Below are 22506 nucleotides of genomic sequence, written 5' to 3'. Positions count from 1 at the left end.
CGCCACATACATTATCGGCCGTTCCCTTTTGTTTCCGTCATCCTGGATGTACTTATTTAGAATAATTAAGGATGGATCAAGGTGCTTTGGACTTTGGTTTATTTAAATTGAAGATTATTGTGCTGATGGCGCTCGATTGATCGCTCTGAGAGGGCACCTGGGGGTACCTGTTCCTCATTTTAGAAGTACCAAGCACCCCCCGTTGATGAGCTGCCTAATATCATACTCGCGGACTGGGAAGCATATAAGCAAATAAGAAACCCGGACAATGCAAATGTGTCCTTTGGATCTCCAAAGGTTTCCTCTTTTTGGAAATATAAAGGTCCAACGGAAGTCCATTAATTTCTTCAAAAAATCCAATGGATGTCCATCGGATGATGCAAATGTCAGGATGTTACAATTTTAGATCGTATTTGGAGGGCTTTGACTATACATACAGGGTGTTTCTTAACCTATACGCATGAACTTGGAAAATTATTGCTAATGATAAATAATGACTAATAGTGAAAAAAAATTTAAGTAAAATATTTTTAGTTTCTGAGATGATTCTTTTTTTTTCACAAAAATGTAATAACTTTATCAGGTGGAATTTTGTTTTAAAATTAAGAAGTAAACAAGTCCGGATGATGTTTATTATGTTTAGTAGTACCTACTTTGCTATCAGTTGATACAGTTGTGGTCGTATTTCGTTTTTTATTAAAATTATGCCGCATAATTTTTCAAATGAGGAACTAATGGACATGTTACTGGCATACGGGGAATCAAGACAAAACAGTGTGGCTGCAGCTAATCTTTATGCACAAAGGTTTCCTCATAGGTATCATCCGTCGCGTGAAGCTTTTTTGCGTGTGGTTCAGCGGGGTAGAGAAACTGGAAATGTGCGGCCGAGGCCAGAGCAACATGGTGGAGCCATTAGACCTAAGCGCATTTTAAATCTGGAGAATTTGATTTTAGATATCATCGAAGAGCATCCTGATATAAGCACTAGCACAATTGCAACGCAATTTGGATTATTACCAGTCACAGTTTGGCGAATTTTAAGGCATGAATTACTGTATCCATTTCACGTCCAAAGGGTACAAGCTTTACTTCCAAGGGATCTAGCGCCTCGAGTAAACTTTTGCGAGTGTTTGTTACATCAGCAGTAGTTAAACCCAAACTTTACCAGGAACATTTTAGCTACGGATGAAGCAATTTTCAAAGCTTCAATGCTGGTATTCACAATTTTCGCAAAACGCATTTTTGGCCAGTTGAAAATCCGCATGCCACTCGGCGAACAAACTTTCAACAACGATTTTCAGTAAATGTGTGAGCTGGAATTGTAAACGGAATACTTATTGGCCCTTTCATTTTGGATAATCGTCTAACTGGTGCTCTTTATTTACAATTCTTGCGACAAAATTTGCCGGTACTCCTTGAAGAAGTCCCTCTTCACATTAGGCAGAATTTGTGGTTTCTTCACGATGGTGCTCCACCACATTTTGCGCGACCAGTGCGACGGCATTTGGATCGAATGTGCCCCGAACGATGGATAGGCCGAGGTGGTCCAATTGGATGGCCTCCTCGATCACCCGACCTTAATCCGCTTGACTTTTATTTTTGGGGCCACCTAAAATCTCTGGTGTATGTAACCGAAGTTGACAATGAACAAGAATTAAGAAATCGGATATTTGCTGCCGCCGAGGAAATTCGACTACAACCTGGGTTAGCTGCTGTCTGCAACTCTTGGATTCGGCGTGCTCAATTATGTATTGAAAGTCATGGAAATAACTTCGAACAGTTACTATAATAGTTAAATAATTTTTATTTTGGAGAATTTACGTTTTTTTTTTTAATTTTAATTAATAAGTCGTTTATCTTCGTAACTAAAACTATTTTACTAATTTTTTTTTCACTATTAGTCATTATTTGCCGTCAGCAATAATTTCCCCAAGTTTATGCGTATAGGTTAAGAAACACCCTGTATACATTTGTATTGTCCAAGATTTTTGAGAAGATTATATAGAAGCAGGTGATTGAATACATTGATAAAAATAATTTGCTCTCGGAATCGCAGTCAGGATTTCGTCGTGGTTTTAGTACTGCCTCAGCTCTTCTTGGGGTCTTGGACGATATTATTGACGCTTACGATAAGGGCGAGAGAACAGCTTTAGTTTTGTTAGATTTCAGCAAGGCCTTCGACACTCTTCACCATAATTTGCTTTTGGCGAAGCTCTTTTCTTATGGTTTCTTACCGAAAGCTGTGCGTTTTTTCAGTAATTACCTGGCGAATAGATCACAGATAACAAGGGTGGGTAACTCATTCTCTGCGCCAACCGATTTAACAAGAGGTGTTCCCCAAGGATCCATTCTAGGCCCTTTACTTTTTATACTTTATATAAATGGCCTAAAAAATAAAATTCGAAACTGTCGTATTGCTCAATACTGTGACGATACACAAATTTATATACAGTTTACCAAAGATAATGTTTTTGAATCCATGAAATCATTGGGTCGGTGCTTGGATGCAGTACATAATTATTCAAAACAAAATGGTTTAAAATTAAATCCTAAAAAATCGGCTGTCATCTATATCGGCCCCTTAGCATCATGGTGTCGTATGAACTGTGATCTCATGATAGATGGTGAAAACATTTCGAATTTAAAAGAACATAAAAACTTGGTAGGTATTGTTTTTGACACACATTCAAAATTTAAAACGCAGGTATCTAAAGTAGTTCAAAGAGCATATATGTCTCTGAGAAACTTGTACAAAAGTAAGGCTCTCGTAAGTGTTATACTCTAAGGAGGCAACTTTGTGAAGCTCTCGTCTTATCGCATTGTAATTATTCTAATTTTGTATAATATGGACTATGTCTTGATGTTTCCAGTAGGTACAAACTGCAAAAAATACAAAATTCTTGCATTCGCTTTGTTTATGGGTTAAGAAGACGGGATCACGTAACTTGTAAGCTGAAAGAATTAAACTGGCCCAATGTGCAAAATAGAGAAAAACTTCATTATTGTTGTTTCTTGTTTAAACTTTTAAAAAACAATTATCCAGCCTAGTTACGTAATAAACTTAAAACAGGAATCTCTAGATATAACCGAACAACACGCACGGTTTTAAAATTTGATATACCTCGTCACAGCACTGCAATTTTTCAAAGGTCATTTTCTTTCTGTGCATCAAAGCTAATAAATAATAATATTAGTGACTATGTTAATAAGTCTTGTCAAAGCTTCAAAAATAGATTAAAAACAGTATTGGTTGAAAGTCAATAATAGAATAGAGTAAATACTTAATGTCTCTGTTTAACTTAGGAATAATTTTAATTTTATTTCATCAATTTATTTGTTTTTGGAAAGTTCTTCTACTTTTATTTTATTTATATTGCTATTATTGTAGAATATCATTTATTTTTTTTTAAGTAATTGTATTGTTAAGTAAAGTCGGTCATGCGCTAGGTAGGTTTTTTTTTTCTTTTTTTAAGTCTAAATTTTTGTTTGTTTTTTTTGTATATTAAGTTAGTTAAATATTTTCTGCATGTTTTATTTGCTTTTTTAAAAGTAGTTATTATAATTTTATAATAATATTGTAATTTTATGTGTACTCGGTTAACAGCATTTGCTGCCCTTCGCCGAGTATAAAATAAAGACCTAATTTATTTATTTATTTACATATTGTACTAGATTGTACTAGAGGACAAAGACAGTAAATTCATGAATCTTAAAAACCGAAAATTAATCAAGAATGGAGTTGTCGGGTTTTGAAACTAGACGCTCAATTTGTAAATGTAAAGAAATTTAAAGGGTATCCATTTGAAAACTTTCAATGCGAATATCTCGGAAACTAAAAAAGTTAGAAAAGCGTAGTTCAGTACAAATGTTATACAGGTAGGGGAAAGTATAACCACCGTATTTTGGTTATAGGATAGATATTAGATGACTCATCCCTTGCACCCGATGCACCTTGCTTGATGCGATTATGGAACTTTAAATTAAAGGTCTTTTGGAAAAATTTTTCCTAAATTTTATACAGGGTCATAGTTAAATAAAATAAACTATGTTTTTTGAAAGTGTTATTTTATTAAACAAAAGTATATTCTATTTTCAAAATAATTTCTCACATTTTGAAACACTTCTCTTGGAGTAGATGCTCATTCTGTAATCCGTTGCCGAAGATCATCCAGTGAAGCTGGTTGCGTTTTGAACACAACAGTTTTTAAGTGACCTGAGAGAAAAAAGTGGAAAGGTGTTAGATCTGGTGATCTCGCTGGCCATTTCATTGGATCTCTTCTCCTAACCCACCGATCTGAAAATACGTCATATAAAAATTGGCTCAAAGGAAGAACATACGCAAGTAACAATTTGCAGTTACCTAAGTTGAGATTACTCGTATTTTCACTAGTTGCAATGTTGTTTTCAGTGGAAAATTTAGTTGGTTTTGCAACGACGTTTATTTTCGACCAAACTTCGACGTACTGCACCTGTATCACAACTGTTGTAAAACTGCTACTTTAACAACGTATTTTTTTACTATAGATGATAGCAGTAGTAATTTACACTTAAAACAATGACGTGCGGACGTGTAGAATTTTTCGAATTAAAAACCCAGTAAGAACAACGTTACCTCATCGTTAGCGAATGGGTATTACATTACCTGATCGTCTGTGTTAAGCCTTTTTCGCTGTGGAGGGAGCTTTTTGACATGTTAAGAGTTTTAGGAAGAAGATGAAAAACAAAGGTAGAGAGAATAAAAGGAAGAAAAAATATTCAATTCAACATAACCTACTTAGTACTTAGTTACATTTTCTGCTTGGAATTATTAGGATTTATTATTTTCGTTTTGCTTTAAAAAATGATGAGATATAAAGAGTTTAAATATTCTGCAACTTATTACAGACGCAAAAAAAAATTGCAATGGAAGCAAAAATTCCTACAACTAGCTTACCTAAAGTTGATACGGATTATGTAGAATCAATGGAAGTGGCCGAAGATAGCAGCGAAAAGGTTTCTATTAAATTTTCCATATTTAAAGTTTAAAATAGTGGGTTAACTTTTTGTAAATGGTTTCCTTCCTGGTTCCTATGTAATGTTAACATTTCATTCTTTACAAACTAATTAATATAGGATCATATAGCTATTCACATTGACACATTTCAAGAATACTTCATACTCGGCATCTGATAATAACGTATAATCATAAACATTCTAAAATCTAAATGAAACTATGAAGCCGACAGAGTCACGTCACAAACAGCTCTACTCGACTCGTCGATGTAATGATGATGATCGCCGATTGGCCAATTCTCGCTAATAAAGACGGTCAATAACGCGTTATGGACTTTTAAGAATATCAGCCCAATTTTTATTTGTTCAACGGATTCTCTTTTTGTCTTAAACCATGGGATTAAGAAAATCATAAATCTATCATACGTCCTGTAAATTAAGGCAAATTTTTTCGACCAGAGAGTTTTATCATTCTACTAGATCTTATGTATCTATAAAAATAAAAGTGACACCTCATAAACTTAAAGGGGATTCTTTTATTTTTTTTTTTTTAATAAGTTATCAAAATGTAAACCATTTATTATTCGGCAATGCCCTAAACGTACTACAAGTTCATTTTAAACGTTCTTATGCATTCTGGAGAAATGTTTCGACACTCTTGCCTTATTCTAGTTTTCAACTCCTCAATATTTGCCGGCTTGGTCACATAAACTTTGGATTTCAAATATCCCCATAGGAAAAAAACCAGCGGAGTCAAATCGGACGATCTTGGTTGGATTCAATAGGTCCTCTCCTGCCAATCTATCTGCCTGGAAAAATAGTACCCAGATAGTTTCGAACAGGTCTTGCAAAATGGGGAGGCGCATCATCTTGCTGAAATCAGATGTTTCTATTTGGCATATCAGCTTCTATTGTATCAGGGAATAGAACAGCTAGATTTGGAACCGAATTAGTTCTTCTTGTAAAAACTGTAAGTACATTGCTCCATTTAAATTTTCTTCGAAAAAAATTGGACCTATAACTTGCTCACCTAGAATTCCTGAGCAAACATTTACTTTTTCTGGATGTTGAGTGTTCTTGTGCCCAATAACGGCAATTTTGACGATTTACTTCTCCGTTTAGCATAAATGTCGACTCATCGGAAAAGAGAATGTTTTCTGTAATAAGATTATTATTCTGCATTAATTCCATAAATTGTTCACAAAATTCAATTCTTCTATCTGCATCCTCCTCATTGAGTTCCTCGAGAATTGTTGGTTTATAGGGATGAAATTTCCTGTAAATTTAAGGCAAATTTTTCGAGCAGAGTGTTTGGTGATATGGCTTCTCAAGAAAATCTATCCACTGGATTCAAGTAACATAATTATAACTTTAGCTTTTTAATAAAAGCGTCTTTCGGAACGTCACTGGAATTCTATTGGATAAAGTTATTCTGAAGGCTCTTAATTATTATCCATAGGATGCCCATTTTTAATCAATGGACATTTGGAAATAGTTTGGACAGATACGGGATATCCATTGGAGGATGAGTGCTGTCTAGCAGACATAATGTACCTACTGGAAATTAACTAAGAAGCCAGTTGCAAATCCCTAAAATAGTTCTTGGCTAGCAAATCAGTTGTTTAAAGCTCAAGAAACCTGGTTGATTCTATACTAAAGTTTTCCGAAAAAAAAACAAACAATTAATTGCAATTTGGAGCATATATAGTTTAATTGAACACCATTAAGTTTCGAATGACTGACATTCCAAATCTTATAAATTTTTGAAAATTAATTAATGTCAGAAATAGCTGAACTGAATCTAGCTTTGAACTGAGTACACGTTGTTGGCTTTGAGCCAACGAATTTAGATCAATATCTATCTAGGTCATTAGAGGAGTTTAATTTACCCAATTACAGGTCTCCAAATTTAGCAAATTAATTTGTAGACCACAATATAAATCTTGGAATATTTATTTCTTTCTTCATAAATCAGCTTTGGGAACAGAATCATTAATTAAACTTAACTAATTAATTATACTAAAACTAAAATCATTAATTTTATTATATCGAAATTATCAAATAGATGTATGGAAAATCAAATAGTAACTGATAAGACCGTTTATCTTGATGCTAATTCAGTTTCTTTCATTGCCACTTCGTTGGTTTTTGTTCGTTGAACCATCATTTGAATTAGATAATCTCCCACAAAGGAATATATTTATTCTATAATAAAGATATTCCTGGAAATAGTTGTTGAACCAAGAGGTGTAATTCCAAACAGGTCTCAGTTTTAGTCTTCCAAAAGCGGTTCTACAGTCGCATTCAAATTTAATAGGTAATAAAAACCTTCAATACCAGTTTCAATCCATAAAAAAATAGCCTGCGCCGCTGAACCGGAGTATATAAATGAACAAGTGGGCTTCGACCTTCCATGGAAAGTAGAATTTACCTCTCTCTACCCGCACGTTGTCGTCATGCAGCAGGCAAGCCAGCCAAGCAACAGCGGACGCCAACAGCCTGAAATTCCGCTGATTTATGTAACACGAAAAACATGAAACGGAGAATACGAGTAAAACACTCTCTTGCCTGTGGAGAGCGTTAGCGGCAGATCGAACCTGATGCCTGCCTGGGGTTCTCTGTCCTTGTTTTATTCGTTTTATGCTCTTCTAACTATGACGTTGCTCGGTACATGGAACAAGGGCGTATCTTTTGTTCCGGCAGCCTACGTGATGCCTAATCGGACGGTTATGGCGTCCATCCGAGGGGAACATCAATTGCCGAAAGTGATGATGACAATGATGACAATTGGAATTGGTTTAATTAATCTTGTCATTGTCGTCTTCAATTCGAATACTAGGCGATTTTGGAACCTGGGTTTTAGCAACATGCTTAATTACATTTGCATTACAATTAATTATCAAAATACCAAGTCCATTATCGGCATTATCCCTGTCCGACAGACTTCTTGGCTTCTCCTGGTTGGGCTTTGCAGCAATTAACTTAAATGTAAACAGAATTAATTGATAACTATCATTTAAGCCACTTTCTTCCAGAGGCACTTACTTCAGGAGTTAATACCAAAATTCCCTCTTAAATGCGTACTTATTTGCACAGAACACAAATATGGAGAAATGCGAGTTGTCTTGTTAACGCGGAGAAATTTTGGCCCTCTACGAAGGTGCAATAACTCGAACTAATTTTGATATTTGTAAGCCATAACTATTGGGAACCCATCTAACCAATCAGATTTTAAAGAAGGCGTCGCTAAATCCAGCGCTAAATTTGAATTCACTTAAGCGCGGTAACTTGAGAAAATTACTAAATGCCATAATCTACGTGTACTCCACATTCGATTAAAACAGTTTGTCATTGATACATGTTCTTACCAACACATTTCCTTTTTTAACTTTTTTAAGTTAAAAAATACATTTTCACCAAGGAGAACACCGGTTGATTGTGCAATTTGATGTAGTTTCCTAAATTTGGCAAATATGTATAGAATTTAATTGTAAATTTAACTTTTGGAACCAAAGCTATTAAAAACCCTTTGTACCATTAACACTTTTTTACTTCAAAAAATGTAGTAGTACGATAATATTGACACAAATACGTCATATGCAAAAAAGAATATTTCATCAGTAATAATATTTATTTAAATTACAGGTATAAAAATAAAAGACACACAACTGTATGATTTTATGTAAACAAAAATATATTATTTAATCATCTGAAAAATAAATATATTCTAATACAATATATAATTAACACTTTTAATTTATAATACAATACGAACTGTAATGACACAATAATAGTGGTGGACAAGTTCTGTTTGTATCCCAAAGACTTCAATAAATAAATAACAGTAAATAAGTTCAATAATAAAAATGTTTGAAAATAGTAAGGTTTTAAATAGAACGTAAAGAGTATGAGGAACCCATTTAAGTGTGCAATTATAATATCCTACAAACATGTCAATATGATAGTAACTGCATTTGGAAAGCTAATAGTATCATATTTAAACTTGTTCCTCTTGAGTTAAACATAGAAAAAATATTAAGCGAAATGTAGTTTAATAATATAAAATATAATATAAAACCTAAAACTTTCTAAAAACAAAATATACTGCAATATATCTTAACACTATAAATAAACTATAGTATTTATATAACTGACATAGAGTCTGCATAAAAGAAATATAAAAACTGTAAAAGACACCATACATAGGAATATGTATTGTTCAACTAGTTGTTTAACAACATTATATTTTAAAGTAATAGATTGGCCATTGACAACAAAGTGACATTAGTTGGCTTGCTTTCTGGCTATATTAGTACTACCTTGATCACAAATAGTTATACAGACCTTTATCCCAATCAACTGCAAGTATTTAATGCAGTTAATTATTGGGTTTCTTAAAACCTCTGTCTTAACTATAAGTTGTCTGAAAAAATTAGACACTGGCATTTTAAAGGTTTTATTAAGGCCTGAAATCATGAATACAAGTGCATGATTTGCTTCATTGGAGTTTTCATCCAGAAAACCTAAGGCTTCAAACCCTGAAATTCTTTAACAGGATTTTCATAAAGAAGTCCAGAACTTAGAGATATTTTATCAAACATCAAGGTACAACAATGATCTAGTTCACTCATAGACCTTACCTGAAATTAAAGGTGTATATTGGAGAGTATAGCTTGAAGAGTGCTTGGAGAAAGTTAAATACTTGTAAAGCCATGGAGTGCATTTAGGAATTGGGGGGGGCAAAGGATTTGTCTTTCGTGACCAGAAGGTGGACGATTTTAATTTAGCAATTGAATTCTTAGTAGCTTCATCAATATTGTCTTCTATAAACTGGAATCTTTCATCATTATAAAGAGACTTTTAGGAAGCAATATGTGCTTTTTTATTTTTCAAAAGTAACCACTAGTGTCTATAATCTCTGAACTTGCAACTTGAATTTTATTACCAACAAATTGGTTATCTGGAAATGATTTTCTTGGTTTCAGGAAAAATGAAGAATAACGGTGTTCTAACAGAACCTGATGTCTTAGCGGAGATTATGGAATTGCATCAAAACTTAAGTCTTGATTCAGAGGGAATATCAGGGTTATTATAATTTGAGATACTAAAATGGTTGGAACAAACTTTAAAGTTATTGCAATCCTTTAATGAACGAATCTGGCATACCTCCATCCATGATTTCTTTAACATGGGGTTTATAGGAAATGTGAAAAAACATTTAGTTCTATAAGTCCTAAAACAATTAATAACAGATATTCTTAAACAATATTTACAAGATAGTTTTGTCCTAGTTTTTTCTAGAACCCTATGTGTAGAAAACGTACGCCATTTCGAATTCTATGCCTTTTAATGTCCTACTTCCACAAAAACTAGGACTTGTCAATAGAAATTACGGTAAATAGAAAGCCCTTAATTTCAACAAGCTTTTTCGGGCCCACGCTTTCCCAAAACTAATAATAAAAAAAGTCAACGTAAAAACTGTCACTAACATCACTACTGTGAAATTTTCCTAATGTCAAGTCACCGCAAGATGGCCGTAAGTCGCCATTCTGTTTGGATGATGGTCAAAGTTTTTTTAATTTTATAATACATAATCTGCCAGCACTTTTAGAGGAAGTTCCCATAACACAGAGGCAGATCATGTATTTTATGCATGATGATGGTGCACCAGCTCATTTTCCGCAAGCGATATGGAATATAGTTGAACCAAGTTTTTGAGAGGCACTGAATATCCACTGGATTTTTACTTCTAGATCTTAATCCACTGGATTTTTACTTCTGGGACCACTTGAAAACTTTTGTTTACTCAGTGCCGATTAATACTGAAGAGCAACTACGAGAACGCATTATTGATTATTTCAATCATCTGCACGTGAAAACTGTACAGTTGAAAGATGTAATGACTTTTTAATTAAGGAAGACCCAATTAAAAATGTTGCAAAAATTTTAAGTTTAATAATGTTTTTTACAATTTGAAAAGATTACAATATGAGGACTTCTTTAAGATAAATTGGGATTTCTTAGATGTCTTAGATATCGATGCAGCAGTTACGCACTTCTATGACATAGTAATAAAATTCTTGATAATAATGTTCCCAAAACTGCCCTTTGGTTTACAGTAAATTATCGCATATTTAAAGCTTAAGCATAATCACTAGAAGCACTAGAAATAATATGATCTAATCTAAGAGATTATTTTATTATTCCAGGCAGTTAAGCCATAGACTTATTAACATTTCAGGCAAATTAATTAAAATTGTACCTCAACTGCCTGGACTAATTAATTTATTTATTAATGAAGTTCAAATGAAATTAATCTTATATCTAGGCAGTTGAGCAATAAATATGTTATTATTTGAGGGACTTTAATCACAATCGAAACTGAAAAATTAAGAACCAAATTTTAAAGAACTGTGGACTAAACTTTGTCTTTCAGTGTTTTTCGTTTAAGTATTCCTACCCGTAAGCATATGTAACATGTAGGCATACCTTTAATAACGAAAAGACTTATATCTTAGCCCCTTAAAGCCTAGAACAACAGTCACTAATGATAAGAATTTTACGTGAACACAAATTGCATCTAAATGCCTTTTTCATCATTCAGCATCCTCAAGATACTGATATTGTAAACAGCTATTCCCACAAAAAGTAGAGTTCTGAGAGTTAATTTTACTTTTTGATAATATTATGTGGATTGATGAAGCAAAGTGTACGAAAAATGTGATTTTTAATCGACGAAATTCCCATTATTGGAGCGGCACTAATGTGCACCGATTTAGAGAACTACATTTTCAAGATTCCTGGATATTTAATGTTTATTGCGTCATAAGAAAAGACAGCCTTAGAATTGTATGAAGACGATTTAAATAGTAATTGAAGACAGTTTTGAATTCTTCTAGTTACAGAACAAGTTAGTTAATAATTTCTAGGTGAGTAGTATCCTAACATCGTACAAATTTTACAATTAACTATATATAATAGAAATATATTCTATCAACATGTTGGAAAATCTTCACATAATGGCCAGTGAGTCAATAATCAGCTGCAAAATATGTTTTACGATCAACGATTAGCCAACAACGGACCACATCTATAGCCACCTTGCTCCTCAGATCGAGATTTTCCCCTTTTGAGACCTATATCATTGACTTAGTCTCTTAATAAGCAAACAATGGAAATGAAATGATTATTTTCGTACGAAATTGGATAATCTATAATAGAAAAACACAATTTTAAATTATTACTTGGGATAGTAAAGAACCGAGGAAGAGATATGGCCGAAAAAATGGCCAAAAGCTCGAGATTTTTCCCCTTTTTAGACCTATATTATTGACTCAGTTTCTTAATAAGCCAAGAATCGAAATAAAATGATTGTTTTCGTAGGTAATTTGATAATCTATAATAGAAAACACAATTTGAAATTATTACTTGGGATAGTAAGGAACTGGGAAAAAGATATGTCCGAAAAAAGTAGCGAAAAACTCGAGCTTTTTCCCCTTTTCAGACCTATATCATTGACTCCGTTTTTTAATAAGCAAAGGATCGAAATAAAATGATTGTTTTAGTACGAAATTGGATAATCTATAATAGAAAAACACAATTTTAAATTATTACTTAGAATAATAAAAAACTGAGAAAAGGACATGTCCGAAAAAGTGACCAAAAGCTCGAGATTTTTTTCCCCTTTTTTGACTTATATTACTGACTCAGTCTCTTAATAAGCAAACATTTTAAATAAAATGATTGTTTTCGTACGTAATTGGATAATCTATAATAGAAAAACACAATTTTAAATTATTACTTGGGATAGTAAAGAACTTAGAAAGGGATATGTCCGAAAAAGTCGCGAAAAGCTCGGAATTTTTCCCTTTTCAGACCTATATCATGGACTCGTCTCATAAGAATCGAAATAAAATTATTGTTTTCGTACGTGATTGGATAATCTACAATAGAAGAACACAATTTTAAATTATTACTTAGGATAATAAAAAACTGAGAAGGGATATGTTCGAAAAAATCGCCAAACACTCGAGATTTTTCCCCATGTCAGACCTATATCCTGAACTCAATCTTATAGTAAGCAAAGTCTGTGGTGCAATGTGCATCTTTAAACTTGTACATGGTGATATTTATTGCCTATAAAACATTTAATGTTCAAAATCAGGGACTTTTTATATATTGTTATTTGAAGCTTTATTAGATTTTTCCTTCAATGAACTCCTGGAAGACAAAAATTACTTTCAATGTCCATAATAAAGTGAAAAATCACGTATTCAGACACGAAAGAAAATTTCAGTTTTCGTCCAGGCAATTGGATTTTTTCTTCCATGCACTGCTTTTCCTCTTGTTATTTGGAGCTCTAAAATTAAATATCTGGAATAAAATAGAAGTTTTTTTTTATCCAACTGCTCCTAGGACAGTTAAATTTAACATTCCATGGAATTCTTTCGAAATGCTTTGAAGACTCGACAGGCTTGAGGAAGCTTCTAACTGACAATAAATTAAATTAAACATAAGTAAAATGTTTGAAAGTATTTTGTAAAGGACCATAATAGTTTTAAGAAATAAAAATCTTCATAATAATAATCTTTAAAAATTCATTGATTTGAGGAATGGAAAATTATCTGGTAAAACCATATAATCTTGGAATCCTACTAAATCGTTTGGAACATAAATAATATCAGATAAAATCATTTATATTAAATTGCCAGTCATCATCGTTTGAATATATTTACGATGATGATACTGAAGTATACAAGTTTTTAATCCTCTCAATTGGGTTAAGTGTTAATCAAAATACGTTTTCTTAGGTTTTACGTTTGATTACGTTTTATTAGACCAAAAGGACAAATGCTTATTTCTAATGCAACTGACCGTTGTTTTCAGTGATAGATTAGCCTTCTTTTTCCAGCAATGATAATTAGGCTTTTTTCTTAAGATACATACAGTTAATTAGTTGCATTAAAGATCCTCTGTAAATATGTAAATTTTGCTTTGTTTGCCTATTCTGCTTATAAAGTACAGTTTATAGAATCCCATTCATTGCAAAAAATGTGCTTACGAGCAGTATATAAAATTAATAGTCTTCATTAAATAATAGGAAGTAACTTTAATATCACTATATAAGGGGTGTTGTATTTAATATTACCCAAAAATTCGGGAATGTAATCCTTCAATGAAATCAAGCAAAAAAGTCATATGTCCTAGACGTTTTTGACTTTGAGCTCTTTTATTGATAAATTTGTTACCTTTATAGATATTTTGATCTACAGGAATTGGAGGTTTAAATTAAAGCTAAGTTTATTTTTGCCTCGGTTTAAACTCTTGATTTATTGAAAGTCGGCTTATTAATGGTTATTAATCTTTATGATATGGCATATATATGAAGAAGCCCTAAATTAGCATGAATAATCAATTGACTATATCTATTTAAATCATCAATTTAAATACACAAAACTCTATTGCTTGCGTGGATATTATCTCGCAATAACGATAACCTTAACGCAGCAGCAGTAAGAGTAATTTTACATTAGATTGTATCATCATCAAGCCGAAAGCAATTGAAAACAGCAAACCAACTACTATCTCTCATGTTCTATTTTTAGCCGGCATTAATACAACGAACAATATCTCTGGCAACAACAACAGCACCAATCGTTAGCTTGTTGGCACGAACAAAGTGCACACACTTACTTACTTGGGAATTTTCTTTTGACCTCGATTACGAACGATATGCTTATCTACCAGAACGTGGTTCGCTGTGGCAAACCACTTCGACGAAGTTTTCATGTCAATGACGGTGACCGAATCAGGTAGGGAACTTTTACAGTGTAGAATATTGATTGATACAAATGTGTAAAGACGAGGCTAAGCCTTGCTGTAAATCATACCGTTATAGGTATAGCGTAGTTATTTGGATCTTGTATTCTAACTTGGAATAGCAGGTAGCAATGTAAATAAGGTTATTTGTGAAATCGTGCAATAACACTGAGGAATTTGGCTCATAATTTTATACTCAAAATAAAATATTGTTTAGTAGAATTTGCATACTACTAAGTAGATACATTTTTAGGTACTATTTTAGGTCTTCAGTCAATTTAGAACAATGGTTACTTTGTATGCTGATAAACATTAAATAAAATCAGATTAAAGCTAAAATTGTATTTAAATATGATCGAAAAGAACAAAATTACAACCCAAGTCAAAATATTATCAAGCGTTTTAAATGTTTGCAAATTAGGTATCATGGACCTAATGGTAAAATTATTCTATATCAATTAAATACTGCAATCTGGAATTAGTCAACTGGAGTTTTTACGCTGTTCAACTAATTTTTTTACTAATTATATTGTTAAATTAATGTAACTGCATTGTGAGTGTAATGAATGGAACACAGATAAATCAGGTCATCTCAATTAACGTTGATCAATTTAAGTTCCATGCCAGAAGATTTCATTTTTGACAGACATGTAAAAAAAGAACTAAAAGTTACTTAAGAATACAGTTTCTGAGTTTTTTAAATTATTTTTCTACCAAGATCTATATAACCTTGAAAGAATGTTTCTTATAAAAGTGGTATGGAATAGTGAAACTTGTATTAACAAAAAAAATTTATTACATTTTCTCCACAATTTCGGAATTTGGAAATTAAAAAAATACTGATTAGATGCTGATCAGAATCTGAATAAATAGGTAATAAAGAAGTAAAACGAAAATAATTAGTTCCGTATTAATATTAATACGGAAATTTGTTCTTGTAATAAATAAAAATATAATCTGTTTTATTTAGCATGTTGCAGTCAAATTTGATTTAACATACCACAGTAACGTCCTATTAAGAACACCTTAATTATATTGTCTTTAGATAGTCATATTAATTTATTTAGAAAAAATCTAAACTTTCATATTGCAGGAATATTTGCGAGTGCATTCCTTTTTAAGTGTCAGCATATTAATATTTTTCTTTTATTTAGTGAGAGTGAATTATGATTGAGTTAATTTGCACTAGGCATGATATGGTATAAGTATGAAAATAAAAGAAAAATACATATAAGAAAACAATATTCATTATAAGGCAATTAGAATAAAATTTTTAATTATTCTTTTATATGATTAAATTCTTTTATTCACAATAGTGTTTAACATCTGTATAGTAAAATTTCTTTATTTTTTCAAGAGTTGGTGCCCTGTAGTAGAGTAAAACTTAATTTGTTATATCTTTTTTTGTCCCATCAAGTTTTTTTTAAGTTTAGGAAATTTGCAAACAGACACCCTGGACGTTTGATAGGGGTGATTCCTGTCAAACGTCCAGGGTAGTGTGGGGTTGGAGTTGGCCATGCCCCGACCTACGAAAACCCATTTCTCTGGTCAAGTTTTCAGGGTTAAAGCACACTGATTACGGGCTTAGTCAATATTTGAAGGGGTGTAGGCGCATTGTGTACATACTTAGTCAAATTTTCAAGAAAAAGGTGCACTGGCTACGTGCTTTGTCAATATTTCAGGGGTATAAAGCCCTTTGGTTACATGCATTACCAATAGTAAATCAACTCAATTACATACGAACTTAAAAGCTAATAAAAAAACTAAAACAGATTAAAAAGTAAGTGTCAATATGTATAAAAATATTTAATGAATAAAATAGGTTATTAGCACAATTTTGGACGACTGGATATGTATTCATAGAATCAACAACAACTGATACTTAATTAATTATTTATTGAATCTCCATATTTGCTCTTTTGAAACTTGCATTTTTAATTTAACCCCCTTAGAGTGTTTTAATGGGAATTTAGCGAATAAATTCACTGGAAATTTTGGCATAAGATTATATCTCTATATCCCTATAAAGTAATATTTAAATTTTCATAAATATGCTCTTTTAAAACTTGAATTTTTAATTTAACCCCCTTATAGACATCTCTCCCTCAGACTATTTTTATCTGAATTTAGCGAATAAATCCACTTTAAATTAAACTCGACTAAGAAGGAAGTTTAACGAATAAACTTCCGTAACTGCTAAACGATTGAAACATAACCTCTTAAAAGAACAAAAGAAGATTCAATATCAGGGAGATCTTTAGGCACCAAGCCCCTTTATACAGAGCGATTACGGCCTCCCTCCCTCAAGTACTAAAACTCTTGAGTTCTCTTTGCTCCACCAGGATATGATGAATATGCCGGATCATTCTTAGGTTCGGTAAATTCATGGATCGTATGGTGAACAGTTGCCACAAAAGATTGACAAACTTGGGAGGTCGATACTTTTTGTTCTATACTACTATTTCATATATTATATATATAAATTATAATCCAAAGAAAACCTTTCAACTCAAAATAAAAAACTTATTTTATTCACCTTTTTTTATATTTCATCAAGTGATAAACCATTACTAGAATCACTTGGAAATACATACCAATATTTAGAACGAATTAAAGATTTAAAGAGACTAATTTAAAATCCATGAGAATGACTTACAAGTCACTATGATTCAACAGAGCTTTTTTCATTATGACTATCAGTGATTCTTGGGATTAATAATTTTCATTTAATCACAACTTTCGTAGATTTTTATGACATTCCTATTTCACTTATGACTGCAAGCATAAACTGGTGAAAATAGGTTTTACTCTATTTGCTTTTCATTAACAATTATTTAATTATCTCAATTCAAATAATACTGGTTTGTAGTGGAATTTGAAACAAAATTATAATAAGTTTTACTTATTTATATTTAAGTTTAGATGCAAGTTTATATAGTTATTATAATGTTAATAGGTTGCTATATTTTAACTAAATGTCCGAAATTTAAAAAAAAATTGAATATTTAATAAACTAATATTTTTCGCATTACTTGTATATTCTTTAAAAGAATATACTCTATTTATTACGATAATACTGAAAAAATGGAGTATTTTTCGCATAAATAACGTTAAAAAATTAATTTTTTCATTACATGGTAATCAGCTGTAAAATATAGGTGGTAAAACTTGAATCTGCAAAAAGATAATTACTTATTTCCAGTATATTATTCGAATTCAAATTTATAGTTCAGCCTATCTTGTTTGCATATGTCTATAAAAATCAATTTGTTCTAATAGAAATCAAAGCAAATTTTAAAAAAGACATAAACATTTTTCCTATATTTGGGGTATAGTTGACCATGTGGATAAAGGCGACGGATACATTGACTAGAAGACGACAAAACCACTTCTGGAAATGGCTAGCTCAATTATAAATGACCATCTAACAGTATCAAGGCATAGGCTTATCTAGGTGAAGAGCACGTACATAAACCATAACCATGGGGGGTGTTTAAGGTTCAATGTTTTTAATATATGCACCCAAATTGCTCAAAAAGTAAGTGAGGTGCAGAAAAATGTTTGACACCGAAGTTATTTATAACAGAGGGGAACATGTATCTGTGGAGGTCATGTTGACCTTGAGAAACCCCTATTTTGTGAAGGGGATTCAAAAAGAGCGGGACATTTTACGTTTATAATGATATTTCAAACTTTGTTATCGTAACATCATAACATTGGACTGATGTTAATCAAGCACCCTAAAAGAAATAGAACTTACTACGTCCACGTCGTTGTTTCCGAATGAATGAAATCACTCGAACCTGAAAATGGCCTTGATAATTGACCTCAAGGTCAAAATGGCTTTTAAACAATTTTGCTTGACTATTTGCTAAATGTATTTTTTAAATGTTTCATCCAATCAGAAACATTAATAAACAGCTTTAAAGCACTTTTTTGTAATTTAACCTTGATTTGACGTTTTCGAGGTTAAAATTTCTCGCTCTTTTCGACCTCCCTACAAATTATTCTGACCTTGAATTAATTATGCAAGACGACCTCAAAGTTAAAATGACCTCCACATATCCATGTCCTCCTCTGTCCTGAATAACTTTTTAGGTTTTAAACATTTTTCTGTATCTCGCTTACTTTCGGAGCAATTTGGGTCCATATATTAACATGGCCCACACGATATCTTAAAATTATTATTCACTAGATGCTAAATTATAATAATTGAAGTGAGCGGTTGAGTAGTAGTAGTTGAGTGAAGGCACCTATAGTAAAATTATATTCAAATATATAAGACGTAAATTTATTTTAATTATTATATTTTATTTGATTTTTGTCAACCATCAAAAATGATTCAAAAACGCTGAGAATGTTAAGAGTGGACATGTAAAGTTGGGGGCTGTCTGTTAGAATCATTAAGTTTTATGTCTTAAGAGGTTCTTCGGAGATGACAAAATAAACAGGAATAGCACTTATGTAGGTAAAAAGGTCACTTCGGAGAAAGTTATAATGTGTGGGAATGTTGGTCTCTGTAGAATATCAAACGCATAGGCGATGACAGATATTTACCAGGATTCTTGTAAGGGATATTTTTAATATGATCCTTTTTAGAATTCAGTTCGACGGTAATTTTACTCGAAAACAGTCGCGCAGCAGTGCCCACTTGTTCTCTCGGAACTTTTTCCTAGTGTAGTGGTTAGGGCCTTTATTGAACTATTTATACCCATCAATTACAAAGGTGAGAGTTTTCACTGAGCAATATTTTACCTTTATTTTATGTTTTTGTTATTATTTTAATCATTATCAGTATAAAGAAAGTAATATTTAAATGCGCATCCTTCCGTACTAAGTGTAGTGACCTGATACCTTGGTATGTAAAACAACGCTAGCTAGTGTAAGTAGGTGCGTGACACTAGTGCAACTCAGTCATTACATCAGTGTGTTGGTTTGTGGAGTGTTTGCGAGCACATGATTTCTAATGCTGGACAAGTTTTGTTCTACCTGGATTGGTGAACAACTGTTTAACAAGTTCTACTGATGTCTATAATTTGAAGGATGTTAGTCTTGTTGTTAGTTTTATGGTATTATGTACAGCTGCTATAAACCTGAAATGGCCTCTTTTATCTTTAGTGAACATTCACAATAACTGGGGTAAAATATTTGCTTACAATTACTTTTTAGGTATGTAGTATCGTATCATCTCATATTAATGATCTCAAATCCTGACGTAAGCAATAGATCTCTCATTCTGTCTTCTTACACAATTAAAACATACACCACAAGTTAATGTAAGTACATTTATCGTGCTACTGCTTAAAAGTTTATTATTGTAATACATCCTGACAAGATGTTGTACATTTATTAAAATCAAATAGAAATAACTGGAAATAATATAATACGCCCTTAAGAATTTAGGCTCTGACAAATATTTTATTATTATTAGTCAAAATTCAGTATGACTAATTTGCTGAAATCTATCTGATGGATTCACATTCTTATTTAACTGCGAAATATAACGATGCCATCATGCGGTTGCATTCAACGAAAACAGATAAACCCAACAAAGATTCCTATAACGCGGCCTCGCATTTTGAAGCATCGTCAGCGAAAACAGCTGCAATTTAAAGATATATCTCCAAGGAAGGACCGAGTGGTTTCTAAATATCGCCACAGCCGCACAGCTCGTTAGAACGCTTACCAAGCACGTTCGGGTACAATCATCAGTTGGCCGACTGCTTTGGATGTACTCCCCAAGTGTTTCAGACATGTGAGGGTCTTATGACCGCCAGGCACGGTGCGACGATAGACTGTGATCCGCTTATCGATCGCAATATCCTTTCGGTACAGTCTAAACGCGACGAGCGCTTGGGATTTCTCTGTGAGCAACCGGATAAGGAGAATGAATACAATATAAAAGATAGAAGAAGACAGGCGTGGTATAATAGATGGATGTAATGAAATGAGACGGGGTGATGCTCGATGCTTTTACGTTCAAAGAATCCTGTCATCTGCAGTATGACGTGATGGTGGGTTCTAGAGATTAAATTTGTTTAAAAAGATTTTTTTCAAGGGCGTCTTGTCGTGGCGATGTTGGATGTAGGCAAATGATTTCGCTTCAGATTATTTGTTGTTAACAACCTAAGTTTCAAAATATTTATTGTTTGATTGTCCTAGAATCATTTAATTAAAAACACTATAAGGTATTAAGAAATTTATGTAAAAATACCGATGTCGGTGGCACTAGAGGGCTGGAAGTTGAAATATCTCAAAAACTATTTATACTACCAAAAAAATTATTCGAAGCATTATTCAAGCACTTCATTGCCTAATCACATTCAACTCACTTCAGTTAGCAATGATCATACGCCGAAAACGCTCTACTATAATAATAATAATACGTTTATTTCCAAGATTTAAATACAAAATACTTATTCTACGTTACGTACAAGTACAAGGAAAAAATAAACGATTAGTACCGAAGCTGCTCTATTTAGAAGCTTGTTGGTACTTTTTCTTTAGGGATATATATATATATATATATATATATATATATATATATATAGTCCAATTCGGGTTTAAAGGTCAATATCGGGTTTTTCTTGTCAAGTCCGAGAAATTATCCCATCAATGGTATTTCAATACATCACTCATAATTTATTTGTATCTGTCCATATTCAATTATTCTTATTGCCGGTTTTAAAACAACATTAAAAATAAGGACAACCACATCTTGCACAACACATACAATAAGAAAAGACAACATTATTTAAATTCAAATACTCACAGTAGCACATAGGAATCAACAAAAGAATATTGGAATTATCAAACGTTTAATAAAAGTTATCGCTCTGTTATTACAAAAATAATAAGAACAAGCTAAACCTGAAGCCTGACATAAACTTTAAACGTTGCTGTAGACATTTTTTCCTGCATGGGTCTTGGTATAATATTATCAAGTTTCAGTGCTAAATATTTGAAATGACGCTGACCGATACTTTTTTTATTCCTACCAACACGCGCATTTTGATTAAGCCTATTTCTTGTGGAGTATGTCTGTGATTTTTTTCCTAGATATATTCATACTTAAATTGAAACAGTAAAGTTTCCTCATGTCCATTATTTTTGTTTCCTTATAAAGTAAATTGGTTGGAAATAGTCGATTTTTTTCAAATATAATTTTTAGTATCCATTTTTGAATGAGGACACCACCCCACCCGATCAATCCATATGTCAAATGAGATTGAACCAGCGAATAGTATATTATGGTAAGGTTCTTGATACTCAGGTATTGTTTTAAATATTTAAAAGTTGAAACGAAACCTCTAATTTTATTGGTCAACTGCTTTAATTGTAAATCCTATTTAAGATGTTGGTCTACAATAATACCCAAATATTTTATGGACGGTGATGCAGGAATTGACAACGATTGACTAATTTCTAAAGCACCTATTAGGGGACGATTTCTGGTGTAAGAAGTAAAACTAATACATTTTGTTTTTTTGCCCATTTAATGTTAGTTTGCTTTTCTTAAATCAATTTGCTATTAATTGAAAATCATTTTCGGCTGTTTGTTTTAGGGCTTGCGAGGTCTCTCCTGTGTAGACAACAACTGTGTCGTCGGCGAAACTTATAATTCTTCCCACAGTTTTAAAAAAAATTATTTATATATATAATAACTTATGATAATAATAAACACTTTGCTCCGAA

General features: G+C 32.3%; 2 long non-coding RNA genes across 2 annotated transcripts in view; one reads left to right on the top strand and one right to left on the bottom strand.

The window, feature by feature from the left end:
* The window catches only part of LOC126739237 (uncharacterized), a 23804-nt gene extending 1298 nt beyond the window's left edge, over positions 1 to 22506 (top strand). The window contains exons 2-3 of the long non-coding RNA XR_007661578.1: positions 14598 to 14804; positions 22377 to 22506. This is a non-coding gene — a long non-coding RNA (uncharacterized LOC126739237). The remainder of the gene's footprint in view (positions 1 to 14597; positions 14805 to 22376) is intronic.
* On the bottom strand, positions 7782 to 8081 carry LOC126739238 (uncharacterized). Its single transcript, XR_007661579.1, has 3 exons — positions 8038 to 8081; positions 7901 to 7973; positions 7782 to 7844 (listed from the first exon to the last, which is right to left on the bottom strand). It is a non-coding gene; the product is annotated as an uncharacterized LOC126739238 (long non-coding RNA).

This window comes from Anthonomus grandis, chromosome 8, assembly GCF_022605725.1.
Source record: "Anthonomus grandis grandis chromosome 8, icAntGran1.3, whole genome shotgun sequence".
In the NCBI taxonomy this organism is placed as follows: Eukaryota; Metazoa; Arthropoda; class Insecta; order Coleoptera; family Curculionidae; genus Anthonomus; species Anthonomus grandis.
This window is presented reverse-complemented; position numbering and strand designations above follow the sequence as displayed.